The following is a 13,917-nucleotide window of genomic DNA, read 5'->3' as shown; positions in this document are numbered from 1 at the left end:
AACGTAATTCTGATACCCAGATAGGTGAAGCTTTTTCTAACTATTTTGAATGGTGATTGAATGCTTAAGGAAAAGAATAGCTGATTTTGATTCATTAATTCCGTAACCAGAAAGCTTATTGAAAGAGCTAATTGCATTGAGCAAATGATGTAGTGATTGTTCCAAGTGGGATAAAAAAATTACAATACCATCTGCGAATAAGCCTATTTTGTTGTAAATTTCATGTATTTTAATGCCAGTAATATTCTTATTGGTCCTAATGGCAATAGCCAAGGGCTCAATTCCCAGCACAAACAGTGGAGGTGAAAGAGGACAGCCCTGGCGCGTGCCTCTTGAGAGTTTATGGTCCTTACAGGATTTGTTCAGCAGGATTTGAAGCCTAAATACAATCAGAAGAAGTGGAGAGCTAATGCTAAGCTAACTACAGCAGTCACATGACTGCAACATCACCACCACCCGCTCTGTTTACCGGACCTCTTCTACAGTACAAACAGCTTGATGATGTTTGATGACATTGTTTGTAGTCCCATTTAGCCACTTGTTAGCATGTAGCGTTTTTCAGACAGTAAACAATCATCATGGTGATTTATGAGTGCTGCTGTATCTCTGTAAGTTAAACTGACCTGGTTAATGTAACATGCAGCTTGTTTGGTGGAGTGTGGACACATCAGAGATAATGGAGTTTTTCCCAGTGCAGGAGAGACAGCAGGGACAAATATTGTCTGTTGTTTGTTTGCCTGAACATGGACTAAACCTGCACACACACCCGCAGTCTGCCCACAGTTACTGACGTAGCCACTCCGTCACACCCCAGCTGACACATGACCGCACCAGGTGGATGCTGCTATGACAGGTGGTGGTTGTCAGCGTTCCTCGTTAGTATAGTGGATAGTATCTCCGCCTGTCATGTGGAAGACCGGGGTTCGATTCCCCAACAGGGAGAAAGACTTTTACCACTAGATAAGATGATACTGACCCCCAGAGGAACATGAAGTCATTGCAGCAGCATAACAATAGATAAAGTAAAAATAAAGATGATACAGAACAACCATAAGATATGCAGATATACATGTAAGTCTGTTCCGGTTGGCCAGCAGGTGGTGCAGAGGCACGGTTGATTTGGTTGGAGTGACAGCTCCCATGCTGCACTTTTCTTCAGTGACACCATAGTTGCTGAGAGAAGTTTGTGCAGGGCGCCATATTGCTTTCAGAAGTTTGATTCCTCTGAAAGGTAAGCAGCACTTTATGATGTGGTTTATTTTATGTGAAGGTAGTGATTGTGCATGGCTCCTTGGGAGCTCACTGTAAAAATGTATATTTATGAGGCTGAGTTCTGTTTCTGACAGAAGTTTGATTCTTCTGAAAGGACTGTGTTTGGAGCATCTGTTAAAGTACATGGAAAGGTCTCAGTCGCAATCTAAGAACCCAAGTCCGCTGTCTCTGTCCCTCCCATATCTGCCCCCATCACGACTAAACACAACACAGACTCAACACCCAGACCAAGACCCAACACAGACCACTCTTAGAACACAGAGACTCTTAGAACACAGACCACTCTTAGAACACAGACAGAAGTATGAATTATATATGATTAAAATAAAAAACAATTGAATGCAAATAAATGATTTTGTGGAATTTAAATCAAACCTAAAAACACCAGAATCAGCAAATCACATGTTTGCATTACAGTGGTCCCTCCTATAACCAGTTCACCTCTCACCTTGTTTTTCTCTTACAGCTCATTGAGTTCTGGTCCGGATAGTCCGTAGACCAGTGTCAGTCCATCTCCAGAATGCAGAATGCTGCTGAAAACAGGTTTGATCTTTGGTTTCATTCTGTAATACTGGACTTATTTCCTACGAAGGTTTGAACTCTGACAGTGTTTAAACAGAGAGAACGGAGTTTAAAGTGTGCAGTGAGGGGTTCACAGCCTTAAAGGTACGGTAGGAGATTTCATTCTGATGTACTTTTGGTTAAATTAGTGTAACTTCTCTTTACAGTCTGATTAGTTCGGCAGTTTCACTTTTAAACGAAGAATATTAATGAAGATGTGTTAAAGCACCAGAGCTACTGTCATTTAAAACTGAACAATTTATCAGTGTCGTGCATTCACATAACCTTTATTAATACCCATGGAGTCATTGGGTTGTGTGAGCAGCATATACAAGAAGTGACAGTAAACACAATGCATGTGTTGATTTTCTGTGTCCTCTTCACAGATACTGTGTGTACTACTATACTGCAGCATTTTCTGAGCCAGTCATCTACAACGTTACTAACACAGCCACAACTGTTATTTTGTATGTAATTCAGTGATACAATGATTCTGTACATGGTTGGAAACCTTCAGCTGTAATAGAAACAGTAGTGCTTTTTATATTGTTAGAATAGAAATGTAACTGTGCCCTGACAGATTTTTTTTTTTTCTTCCTTTCAGCTCTTTGGAAAACTCTTCAGATCGACGCTGGATACACCTACACACATATTCTATATAAATAACTTTAAACACATTAACACCTACAGACACATGTTCTATATAAATTACATTAAACACATTAACACCTACACACACACACATATTCTATATAAATAACACATAGCTATACATACATATACACACACAGTACATATACACACAACTCTGTCTACCTACTTCACAGGACAATGCCGCGGAAGGGGAAGAGGTCCCAGGCCCAAACGGTGCGCTGGAGGCGGCTGGACCTGGCAGATCCTGGACCACCAGAGGTCGCAGCCAGAGACTCTCCTGCTGCACAGGTAAATGTTCTTATGTCAGTGTCCCTATTTAAAGTCAAGAAGTGATTAATGCTTCTTCTGTTGTAATATGTTATGATATGCCAATGTTCAGTCAGGTGGTCTTTCAGTAGTCGTAAAGTTGAAATGCTCTGCTCTCAGACGGCCCTGAGGCCTCCACCACCAACACAGTTGCAGAGAATGGATGCTGCACCCTCCTGCTCCCGTTCTCCAACTGCAGATGTATGTATTTTGCATCTTCCACTCGATTAGTCATGAAATTCTCCTCAGTTTAACAGATCTTAGTACATTCTGTCTCATTCACTGACTGAAGTGAATGAGACAGAATGTACTCCTCACTTCTTTGCATAGTTTATTTAGCTTGCATTGTTTCCATCTTGACAGACATTCCGTCATGGTTTTGGTTATTTACATGTACACAATATGCACGACAGGAGTTAAAGTTACATGTGACTTATTTGCTATCAGATGCTTGAAACACCTCCACCCACCAAACCGTTTTGGCCGTCCTCATCACACTGTTCAGCTTAAATCTCCCATATTTTAATAAGTTTGTTCCTGTATTATTATTCCATCTGTTTAAAATATATATTAAATGAATCTTTTCACTTCTTTCAGAAATCAACTGAGGTTATGAGGACGATGGCATGTGCCTCAGAGGCTGCAACACCAATTCACACCAGTAAGAGTTATAGGTTATACTGTATGTGTGGATGCTCTCATTCTTGGCGGTCTTCAAAACACCATCCTTAAGTCCAGTTGCCTCAATTCTAAACTCTTGTAAATATTATAGGACTATTATAATTTCATGTCAACATGTCGATCTCAACCAACAACTGTCTGGATAATGGGGAACAGCTACATCCGACGTGGTGGCGAGAGAGCTGCAGCCACAGTGGGAAACGCCCTTGGGGTCAACAGGACCACCATCTACTGGCTTGGGTGTGGTGGTCTCAGGTGGAGTAATTTCCTCCCCTTCTTCTCCAGGTCCCTACGAGGAAGAGCAGTTCCAGACGTCCTCCTCATCCACTGTGGCGGGTTCTTAAGTGTCAGGCTTGTCGCAGCGATGAAGGAGGACCTGCACCGCCTCCACCTGCAGCATCCAGCTATGAAAATCATCTTCTCAGGGCTCACTCAGAGGTGCAGGTGGAGGGGTGTTGCCAGTCCTGGTAACATAGACAAGGCCCGCAGGTTCGTGAACAGTGTTATGGCTGCATATGTCTGTTCAGTTGGTGCACACTTTGTGCATCACACTGACGTAAAGTATGACTCCAGGGCTGTTTTTGCGAGATGGCGGACGATAGGGGACATGACATTTTTTTAAAGAGTTTGGCCACGGCCATTAAAGCCCAACTTCAACAGCAGGAAGTGTTCTGTCTGCCAGTTTGCCTGCAGTTTAACTTGAGTCAAAGGACTTTCAGGCCTCAAAACAGCCCACAGTGTCATATTTTTTTAGCCATAACGCATTCATTTCTGTTTACCAGTTGTGCTCTTCCTCACTCCCACACTCTCTCCCATTCCCTCTGTCCTTCTCTCATACAACACTAGCCATAACACTCATATATGCATACACTGTTTTTGTTCATTGTTATATATGTTAGGTGTGGTGGCTGCGTGTTCTTATGTATGTGTTCAGGATGTTTTAGGTGGACATGGTAAATGCAGAGGAAAGACAGGAGAACCCCGATCTGGCCTTAGACAGCTGGTTGGAGCCTGCATAAACGGGGCACGGCCGGTTGAATGAGGTCCGACAGATCAGGCTTTTCTCCCGTCGACACCTGTTGTGTTCAGGTCTGGGTCATATGTTCAGATGTGTTCTCATGTATTTTATGTGCTGCACTAACCCAGTTTTCAGAATGTTGAAGATGTTTTAGGTTTCTGGGTGTTCTGGGAGAGTGAGACAAAGAGAGAAGAAAGTGAGGTAAATGTGAAGTTATTTTATGTTTGTGTGTTATTAGACAATGCTGTTCCTTGTACTCGTTAACTTGATTCCAGTTTTGATGTTTTATTCAGTCCCAGAGGAGGCTTCTCAGATGGATCGTCACAGTTTGTTAAAGGGGAAAACATAAAGATAAGTATTTTATATTAAAAGTTATTCACCAGATCACTTACACAGAACAGTGCACTGATGCAATTGTTTGTTTTGTCTTTGCTGAACAGGAAGCTGACCAGATTGAATCATTTGACTTTTTCTGCTACAGAAAAGTTTTTCAACTGTAATTTTACAGCTACAGATCCTGCAGAATCAAATCACTGAAGCTGTATAAAAGTACATGCATCAACACTGGTAATATGAGCTGTTTTGACCTGCACAGGGATCTATGCTAAGCTATTAGCATGAAGAAGAAACTAGCTTAACTTACAGTTGCTGGAGCTCTCTCAGAATGGTCTGCTCTCTCCCTCTGTCTGCAGCAGAATGAGCTGCTGCACTGTCTTTCCCTCCACCTGGCCCCTGCCTCTCCCCCGGCCAGATGTCCTGCCTGTCCCCTTTGAGAGGGGGGCCTGTCTGCACTGTGGGACTCTCTGTCCTCTGGGTCCTACAGAGACCCTGTAGGGATCCAAACATGATTTCCAGCACTAACTCAGCAATTCTGTGACACACCTCAGGCCTCCTTCCAATGAAGAAAACCTGATTTACCGTATTTCCAGCAATTTCTCAGCAATACTTTGACACACAGGCACCAAATTCACAGGACTCAATCACAGGAATATACATGTACATACAGTACAATATACATACAGCCTTATACATGTGTGCCAAGTTTGAAGGATTTTTTTAGGCCTGAATATCACCTAACTTGCTGCTGATGAGTCTGTGGTTGCCAGTGCCATTTTGTTTGCTGTTGTGTGCTGGGGCAGCAGACTGAAAGCAGTGGACACAAACAGACTCAATAAACTGATCAGAAGGACATGATGGTCTGCTGTGGGTCATGTCTTTGTTCTGCACATGTACAGATAACATCACCAGTGTTACACAAACACATCATGTGCTGCTTGACTTGTTCCATTCATGGTAGGAAAGCATGTGGAAGTCACACATGTCAAATCTGTGCTAGTCTCCCTTCATTCAGCCCATATGAAGACAAAGAGTCTGCAGGTCCAGGAAGTTATAATTAACTATCATTAAATAACAAGAACTTATGATGCAGCCAGCACATTTATACCATGAAGACCCCTTTAAAATAATAAACCTCAGAAACTGGTGTTTTCATCTGCCAAAAAGTGACTGTGGCCCCACAGTAAGTCCAGGGGCTTATTTCTGCCTCAAAAGGACTTGATTTCATTGTGGTCTGTGATATTTAACAGATTATTGTTGAATCCAGGAACACTTCAGACCGGTGCTGTAGGTGGACTGACTTGCAGCCACCCTTTGAAATATCTTAGAAATAAAGGTGAGGTTGGAGATCACAGCAGTTTAAAAGCCTGTGGTACTTAATCTGTTGCCAGAGACAGGTTGATCTGGCCACACTTGTGTGAAATCAGCCTGTCTAGTGTAGGGTGAAAGAATTGATTCTGCAGTGTGTGTTCAGATATATAGGAGTGTGTCCCTAACATGAAGTATTCATGTTTAAATGTGTTTATCACTTAATAATGTGATTTTCATAAGTGTTTATGTGTTAGGAAGTTTTATAGAAAATCAAAGTAATTCGAGGATACTGAATGTATTAAGAAGTAATTTCATAGTGTGTCATATAACTTTGTTTTCTGCAGTTCAGGCTGTGGCAGATGAGATCAGTTGTTTTTCTGCTCTCTGGAGCTCCGGTTGGTACGAGATGGTCATAAATTCAGACTAAGGACAGCAGCACCTCTAACCTGATAAAAGCCAGATTCTAAAGGAATGTGTTTTTCTGAGTGCCCGTGTTATGGTCATCCCTAGATCGGACTCACAACCTATGAGATTTGAGGAATTGGAGTTTTACCTTATTAGGGAATAAACACTAATAGTCTATTCACTGTATGACCCAGGGTCTGCAGGGGGATAGTAGATGCCCCTGTGGGCCGGCAGGCAGGAACGCCCATGGGGTATATCAATGTGTGAATTCCATGTCCAGTTGTTGTTGCGTTGCTCATTGTTGCTGTGTGGTTGTTTGTTTTTGTTGGTTGTCCTGTTCTTGTGTTGTTCTTCTTTGGTTCTTTGTGGTCAACAACCCAGAGCTCTGTGACTCAGAATCTGCCTCATTGTTCAATAAATTGTAATCTTGAGACCAGAATTTATCCGCTCCTTCCTCATAAACCAACTCGGGAGGAGAAGAAACAAGGGGAATTGACCGTTTTTGACCTCCCCATTTTTTCCAGAGTTTCTCACTAATATTGCTTTATTTTTTACAGACCAGACTGGAGCTCTGCCAAGCAATTACTGGGAGATTTCAATTTCCTTAGGCGTCTGACAGACTATGACAAGGATAATAGCAAACCTCAGATCCTGCTGAAGCTGCAAAAATACATCAACAACTCTGAGTTCCTACCTGAGAAGGTCTGTTTGAATTTCATGTCCAACATTCGGACATGATCTATCGGATCTATCAACAGAACTTCTCTTATCTTTTCTTTTACTTAAAGTAAAAAAAGATTAGAGTTCAGACACTTGGGCAGTTTTGTAGTAAATGTCATAATGTCAGTATTGGAATGGCAATGTAATTTATATCCTTTATCCACTGTACTGTAGGCTATGTAGATTTAATGATATATATTCTGAAAAAATAGATGGAATTTGACACAGTTTGTTTCAGTGTGCTGGGTGTAATACTTTATCATGTGCTGCTTTTAGGTGGAGAAGGCGTCCAAAGCTTGCGGGTCGTTGTGCATGTGGATCTTTACTCCAAAGAAAGAGAAAACGTGGTTAAAGCACAGGTCAGTCATAAAGAGTGCAGTTTATTATTACTGATACACATGCACATTTGCAATATTTCTTCACAGTCTGCTGTCTGTTCCTTTGTCACTTTTGCTATTCATCTGCCATGCACCGCTCTGTGTGACTGGTCTGCATACTCTTCTCCCGCTACCCTTACCTACGCAGGCAGAGCTGGATACAACCAAGAAAACACTAAGGGAAAAGCAACAACAACTTAAGGAGGTGGAGGATCAGATGAAGGACCTACAAAATGGCTCTGACACAGGCTCGACTGGACAGAGCAGGGAAACTGACTTCTGCTCTGGGGGACAGCAGATACGCTGGGAAAAAAATTTTGCAAATCTTGAGCAGGTCATCAACAGTGTTGTGGGAAATGTATGCATTGCAGCTGCCTGCATTGCCTACTATGGAGCCTTCACTTCCCACCATAGACAGCTGGTAGGTACAGTGTGATGGGATGGTTTAAAACCTTTAGGGCCTCTGTGATAAAGTGTGCAGCTGGTATGGCCAATGTGAGCCTGGTCTAGAGTTTTTTTTTTTTAGAAACAAAAGCAGTAACAGCTAATACCATATACCCTGTGTACTCTTGTTCCCCAGTGGATTAAGCAGTGTCAGAAGCTAAACATACCCATCAGTTCCCCCTTGAGCCTGATCGACTTTCTGAGTGATCCATATGACATCCTCCAGTGGAACACTGAAGGGTTGCCCTGTGACACTGTATCTACAGAGAATGGAATCCTGGTAACCAAAGACCGTCGCTGGCCTCTTATGATCGACCCACAGGATCAGGTGGCGTAAATTAATTCAGAGGACATATGTATTCTATGAAAATAGAACCTCCTTTCAGACACAGTCAGAGACAAAGTCACAGACTGGCCTCCGCCCCAGCATACCTAACGCAACAATACCAAGCTTCCCTTCATACAGTAGAAAGGACACCAACCAGCTCGTTCAGCATTGCAAATTTGCACTAAATTAAGATATTTTCACTGCTTCTTTATTGTTTCCATGTCTGATCATGTTTCCTTGAATGCTGTAGGTAATACACTTGGCATCAGCAAGTGTGCACCAGAGACAGTTAGGTCACTAAGGAGTCTTGGAATTCACATTCAACAAACCTTTGCTCACAAAATCCCAAACGGCTATCAACTATAATAGGTATTTATGTGCTTTCCAAGAAGCACACGTTTGGAATAAAAACAGTATCGCACACAAGAACCTTTGTGAATCCTTCTGCCATTGAAGCTACATATTGGGCAGTATAATGAACGCCTGGCATCAAACCATGTTTCTGCAGACATTAAATCACCTGCCAGCTACACCTGTGTGCAATGCCCTTTTGTTCAACACCAGCCAGGAGAGCAGAAGGACCCTGTGAATGCAAGGGTTTACTCCAGTGTTTATTCAAACCAGGGGTTGCATGGTGACTGTAACAGCCGAATAAGTCTGAGGAGCGTTTTTGTTAGACAGAAAAAACAAAGGCTCTGATGATGCAGAGGGACATGACAGTTAAATCTTCATAAATTAATTAGTGTTTCATTAGAATTGTAGTGTGTGTGATCCTGGCTTCGATGAATGTAAAATGTGTCTTTTGGCATGTACATTTTTTTCTGTTTTCCAGAAATGTATTAAAGTTACAATCATCAATTTCACTGTGACTGAGTCTGGCCTGGAGGACCAACTGCTCAGGTAGACACAAGACAGATATTGAATTCTAACCAAACTTTAAGACTCACATTCACAACTTTACCCTTTTCCTTCTCTTTTCCCCCCTTTCTTCTCCTTTCTCTACCTCCAAAACCCTTGAAAATTACAATTACCCTGCAACTTGTTTCTCTCTTTAAAGTGATGTGGTGCGTCTTGAGAGTCCACATCTTGAGGAACAGAGCAATAAGCTGATTGTTCGCATCAACGCTGACCGCAATCAGCTGAAAGATATCGAGGACCGCATTGTTGAGCTTCTCTCTAACTCTAAGGGGAATATACTTGACAATGAGGAGCTCGTTCAGACTCTCCAGGAGTCAAAGGTGGGGATCTGGCAGAGATCATACGTGTCATCATTTTCAACTTTCTGATCGTTTTCCTAATTGTAATTGAAACTTTTTGTTGTTCTTGTTCTAGTTGTCATGCTCCTCTTTCACTTCTTTTGTCTGTTTTTTCTCCACTATCTCCAGGTGACATCAGAGGCCATAAAGCATCACCTGAAGGAGGCAGAGGGGGACTCCTTCCTTGTGTATCTTGGGGAGTCCACACAGGCGTGGAGTGGCTTCCCCAGGATACAGTCGGAAGTAGAGCTTGCGGTTGATGATTTGGTCTCAGTTCTAGAATGATTGCTGCTGGGAGTTTGAGCAGACAGCTGTTTACAGGGTCTAAGTTGGAATAAAGATTAATCCTGTAAATGCAAACATCCAATCTACTGAAGTTCAAAGATGTGGGCTCGTCCGGGATTTGAACACAGGACCTGTGAGGAACTGGAACCACTTCTTCATCTGAACCATGGGGATGCCAATTTATAACACCTGAAACCACCTCCACTGTCTGCACACACAGGAAGTTCACCCTGAATCAATGCTCTCTGTTTCAGTTAACCTGTCTGCACAGAATTATTCTCTGTAACAACATGTAGAGCCCGGATAGTTCAGGCTAATTTTCATATCTGTCCAATGAGAGACAATTATCAGAGGAGAGGTTCTGCTTCTCAGGAGGGTCACACCCTAATACAAGACCACTTCCTGTTATGCAACAAATAAACTTTATGATTCAATGTTGGGCTAATGCCACAGCCACAAAAAGACATTTCTCCCAGCTGCTAGACAGCAAGCCTTATCTAGACATGGAGGACAGCCTCCTCATGGAGGACAGTGATATGCAAAGTGTTCAGTCTTTGTCAAACTGCTGACAGTCGGCCGGGTAGAGGAGGAGAAGAAGACCCATGAGAAGCAGGTTTCATGGTGTAATGGTTAGCACTCTGGACTTTGACTCCAGTGATCTGAGTTCAAATCTCAGTGGAACCTTTAGTTTAGTTTGGACAGTAATACTGGTGTCCTTTCTGCTTTCTCTAAAAATTCAGGGCTCACTTTGCAGATTTCCAGTCAGCATGTTGTAACTGAATAACTATCAGAGTGTATCAGAAGGAGAAGTTACATAAAGATAGAATTTAAATCTCTCTCCTAAATGACACCTTAATCTGGGATTAATAATGAGTATAAAAGTAGCTGAAGACATAATTTAGTATTATAACACATACCTCCTTTATAGGGCTGTCTTGATAACTGCCTCTCATTTCCACCTGTTGTCTGTTCCATTTGCACAACAGCAGCTGAAACTGATCCACAATCAGTGTTGATCCTAACTGGACAGGCTGGTTTCACACAAGTGTGACTGACTTTTTGGGGCAATATTATAACAAATACTTATGAGACATTATATAAAAAGAAAGGTCAGTGCATCATGACTTTAGCTCCATTCAAAGCTTTAGGAGGCTTCATGGCCTCCATCACTCCATAAGACTGTTCCATCTGTTCTGCATCTCTGATATGTGCTGGGACGTGGTGGCTTGGATGTTTCACTGCAGCTCATCTAGTAATAATGTGTAACACATATATGAACATCAAGCTAATCATGTCATGCTAAACCGAGTCCTTGGAAGAGCAGAAGCTGTGAACAGACCTCATGGAGCAATGGTAGCACGTCTGAGTCCAGATCAGAAGGTTGCATGTTCAAATCATGTCAGGGTCACTGGTTTTATGTAATTTAGTCCTCTTTCTGTTCACACCAGGTCCACTAGAGCTCTCAGACTCCTCCACTGCACTGAAGTCTGGGTAGTTTTCACTTGAAGCAGAATGTCGGCTTTCTCCTGTGTTTTCTGGTTAAATTACTGCACATTCAGGGAAAACAGAGTTAGAGTTAAATAGAGCAAAAAATCCTGAGTCATCGATCTGCATTCGTTTAGAGGGCCGAAAGGGAGCAAGTGTGAAAACACCCTAAATTTTAATCTTAAGTGGGACCAACACTCCCCCGAGTAGCTTCTTCAGTTCTGCAGTGACAATTCCTTCCTTCCTGATGTGATGTTGCTCCTTCTTCTTCCCCTCTGAGCTGGTCGGTACAGTTTGAGCTCTGTGCTGCAGCCATTGCGACAGCCATCGCACCTCAGAGTGATCCAGCAGTGCCTCATGTTCAGCAGCATACAGTGAGCAGCTTTAATCTCTGGATTGACAGACTTTATCTGCGCAGTAACTTGCAGAACAGAAAGTCTTCCAAAATATCTCCTTTCCAGGGATAGCACACCAAAACTATCAACTGAGCAGCACTGGAGATGCTCTGCTCTGTCGATTCATCCAACTGAAAGGAACATTTCTTACATGATCGCAGTCTATCCAGCAGCTGTGCCTGAATGTCAGCTGAGAGATCTTCTGTTCTCCTCCTCACCATGTCATATGAAAAAGGTACAACTTTCAGTTTATTAGCTGCCTCTGTGCCAAGCAAAAGCTCACACCAGTCAGATCTCTGTCCACCTGTACGGTCACAAATCCGGGGGCAGAGACGCTGTTTTCCGGGATGTCTGGGTGCAGTCCTTTTTTTCTAGCTCTGGACAGGAGCTGTATCCACCCTGAAGGACGGCGCCACAGGAAGTTAAAAGGCACTTTGACTCTGGTGGGACTCGAACCCACAACCTTTGAATCACTTCTCCTGTGTTTATCTAGAAGTCCAATGCGCTATCCATTGTGCCACAGAGCCACAAAGCAATTCATTTGTTTGTCCTAGAATGAAAGGCAGAAATCCGGAATAAGCAGCAGCATTCCAGAATAGTCAACAGAATTCCGGAATTATACGTAGAATTCAGGAGTAACAGTCAGTATTCTGGCAAGTCAGCAATCCAGAAGGGAAGGCAACATCAGCAGTGGCTCAGTGGTAGAGCAGGGTTGTGTGTCCTTGACCCACATTGCCTCCAGTGCTGGTCATTGTATGACACTGCTTGGCAGCAGCCTTAAGCAATTTCCCTTTTTTTACACTTACACAAGTTTTTAGTTACATGTTATATATGGAGTGAAGAGTAACGCAATTTCAATTCTCTGTATGTCCAGCACATATAGCAGATTTGACAATAAAGCTGACTTTGAATTAAAACAAGTGAGTTGTAAAAAAAAAATCACCCCCATACAATTGACACTAGAAGAGAACCTATCATTTGAGACCAGAATGTTTTTTTGTACCAGGCTGTAAACATGTTCATTTCTGCTGTGAAGTTGGACATTTTAACATGGGAGTCTATGGGTAATAACACACGTGAATTACAATTTTTCACACATGTCGTAAACATTCCAGACTAGTGGTTAAGACCTTCAAAACTCAGTGTGTAACATTGTTGGTAAAAACTGTTTGCTTTGGCATGTTTGTAGAGAAGATTGAAGCAAGGCGTCTGGACTTGTAGAGTTTTCCTGAAGAGGTTTCGCTGCTCATCCAAGCAGCTTCATCAGTTGTTGATCTGTTGGTGGGGAAACATGGTTTATATGTGGTTGCAGACCTCAGTGGGTGGTCTGGATAAAACTCACAAACAATAGCACTAAATGTTTCCATAACTACCTGTGATGATCTGGCTGCCTGTGCCAGGTGTGTCTAATGACTGGCTAACGACTATGAGACTGCTGGTAGACAGCCCATTGTTCTTGCTGTTAGCATGTGACTTGGAGTGAAACTTCCTGGGAATGGATGAAATAACTGCTTTGTATGTGGTAGAAAGATGAGGCCACCACCTCGAGAAGGTTTTACCAGCTTAACATAGATGGCTTCCTTGACTTCCTCTCTGTCTAAAATGTGAACATTGTTGTCCTCAAAGGAGTGTCCTTTGTCTTTGAGGTGGAGGTGAACAGCTGAGTCTTGTCCTGAGGAGGTGGCTCTCCTGTGCTGAGCCATTCTCCTGTGGAGTGGTTGTTTAGTTTCTCCAATGTACAGATCAGAGCATTCCTCACTGCACTGGACTGCATATATGATATTGCTGTGTTTCTCCCTGGGAGTTTTATCCTTTGGGTGTACCAGTTTCTGTCTCAGGATTGTCCTGCAGTGGAGACTGCAACCTTAACACAGCGCCTTGGAAGAAAAGCAGACTTGCAGAATGAAAGGCAGCATTTCGGAATGAAAAGCATTCCAGAATGAAATTCAAATTTCCGGAATGAAAGGCAGTAATCCAGAATAAGTGGCAGCATTCCAGAATAGACATCAGTATTCTGGAATGATAGGCAGAATTCCCGAATAACACTGTATAGTGGAACAGAAGTCAGCAAGACATCATTCTG

At 42.6% G+C, this 13,917-nt stretch overlaps 2 non-coding genes across 2 annotated transcripts; one reads left to right on the top strand and one right to left on the bottom strand.

Moving 5' to 3' along the window:
* Positions 1 to 10,566: 10,566 nt before the first annotated feature.
* Positions 10,567 to 10,638, top strand: trnaq-uug (transfer RNA glutamine (anticodon UUG)). The gene has a single exon. It is a non-coding gene; the product is annotated as a tRNA-Gln (tRNA).
* Positions 10,639 to 12,269: 1,631 nt separating this feature from the next.
* On the bottom strand, positions 12,270 to 12,361 carry trnar-ucu (transfer RNA arginine (anticodon UCU)). Its single transcript is given in 2 exon segments — positions 12,270 to 12,305; positions 12,325 to 12,361. It is a non-coding gene; the product is annotated as a tRNA-Arg (tRNA).
* Positions 12,362 to 13,917: the final 1,556 nt, after the last annotated feature.

Source organism: Parambassis ranga, unplaced genomic scaffold (assembly GCF_900634625.1).
Source record: "Parambassis ranga unplaced genomic scaffold, fParRan2.1 scaffold_21_arrow_ctg1, whole genome shotgun sequence".
Classification (NCBI taxonomy): domain Eukaryota; kingdom Metazoa; phylum Chordata; class Actinopteri; family Ambassidae; genus Parambassis; species Parambassis ranga.
Note: the sequence above shows the minus strand (reverse complement) of the source record. Positions and strands in the feature narration are given on the sequence as shown.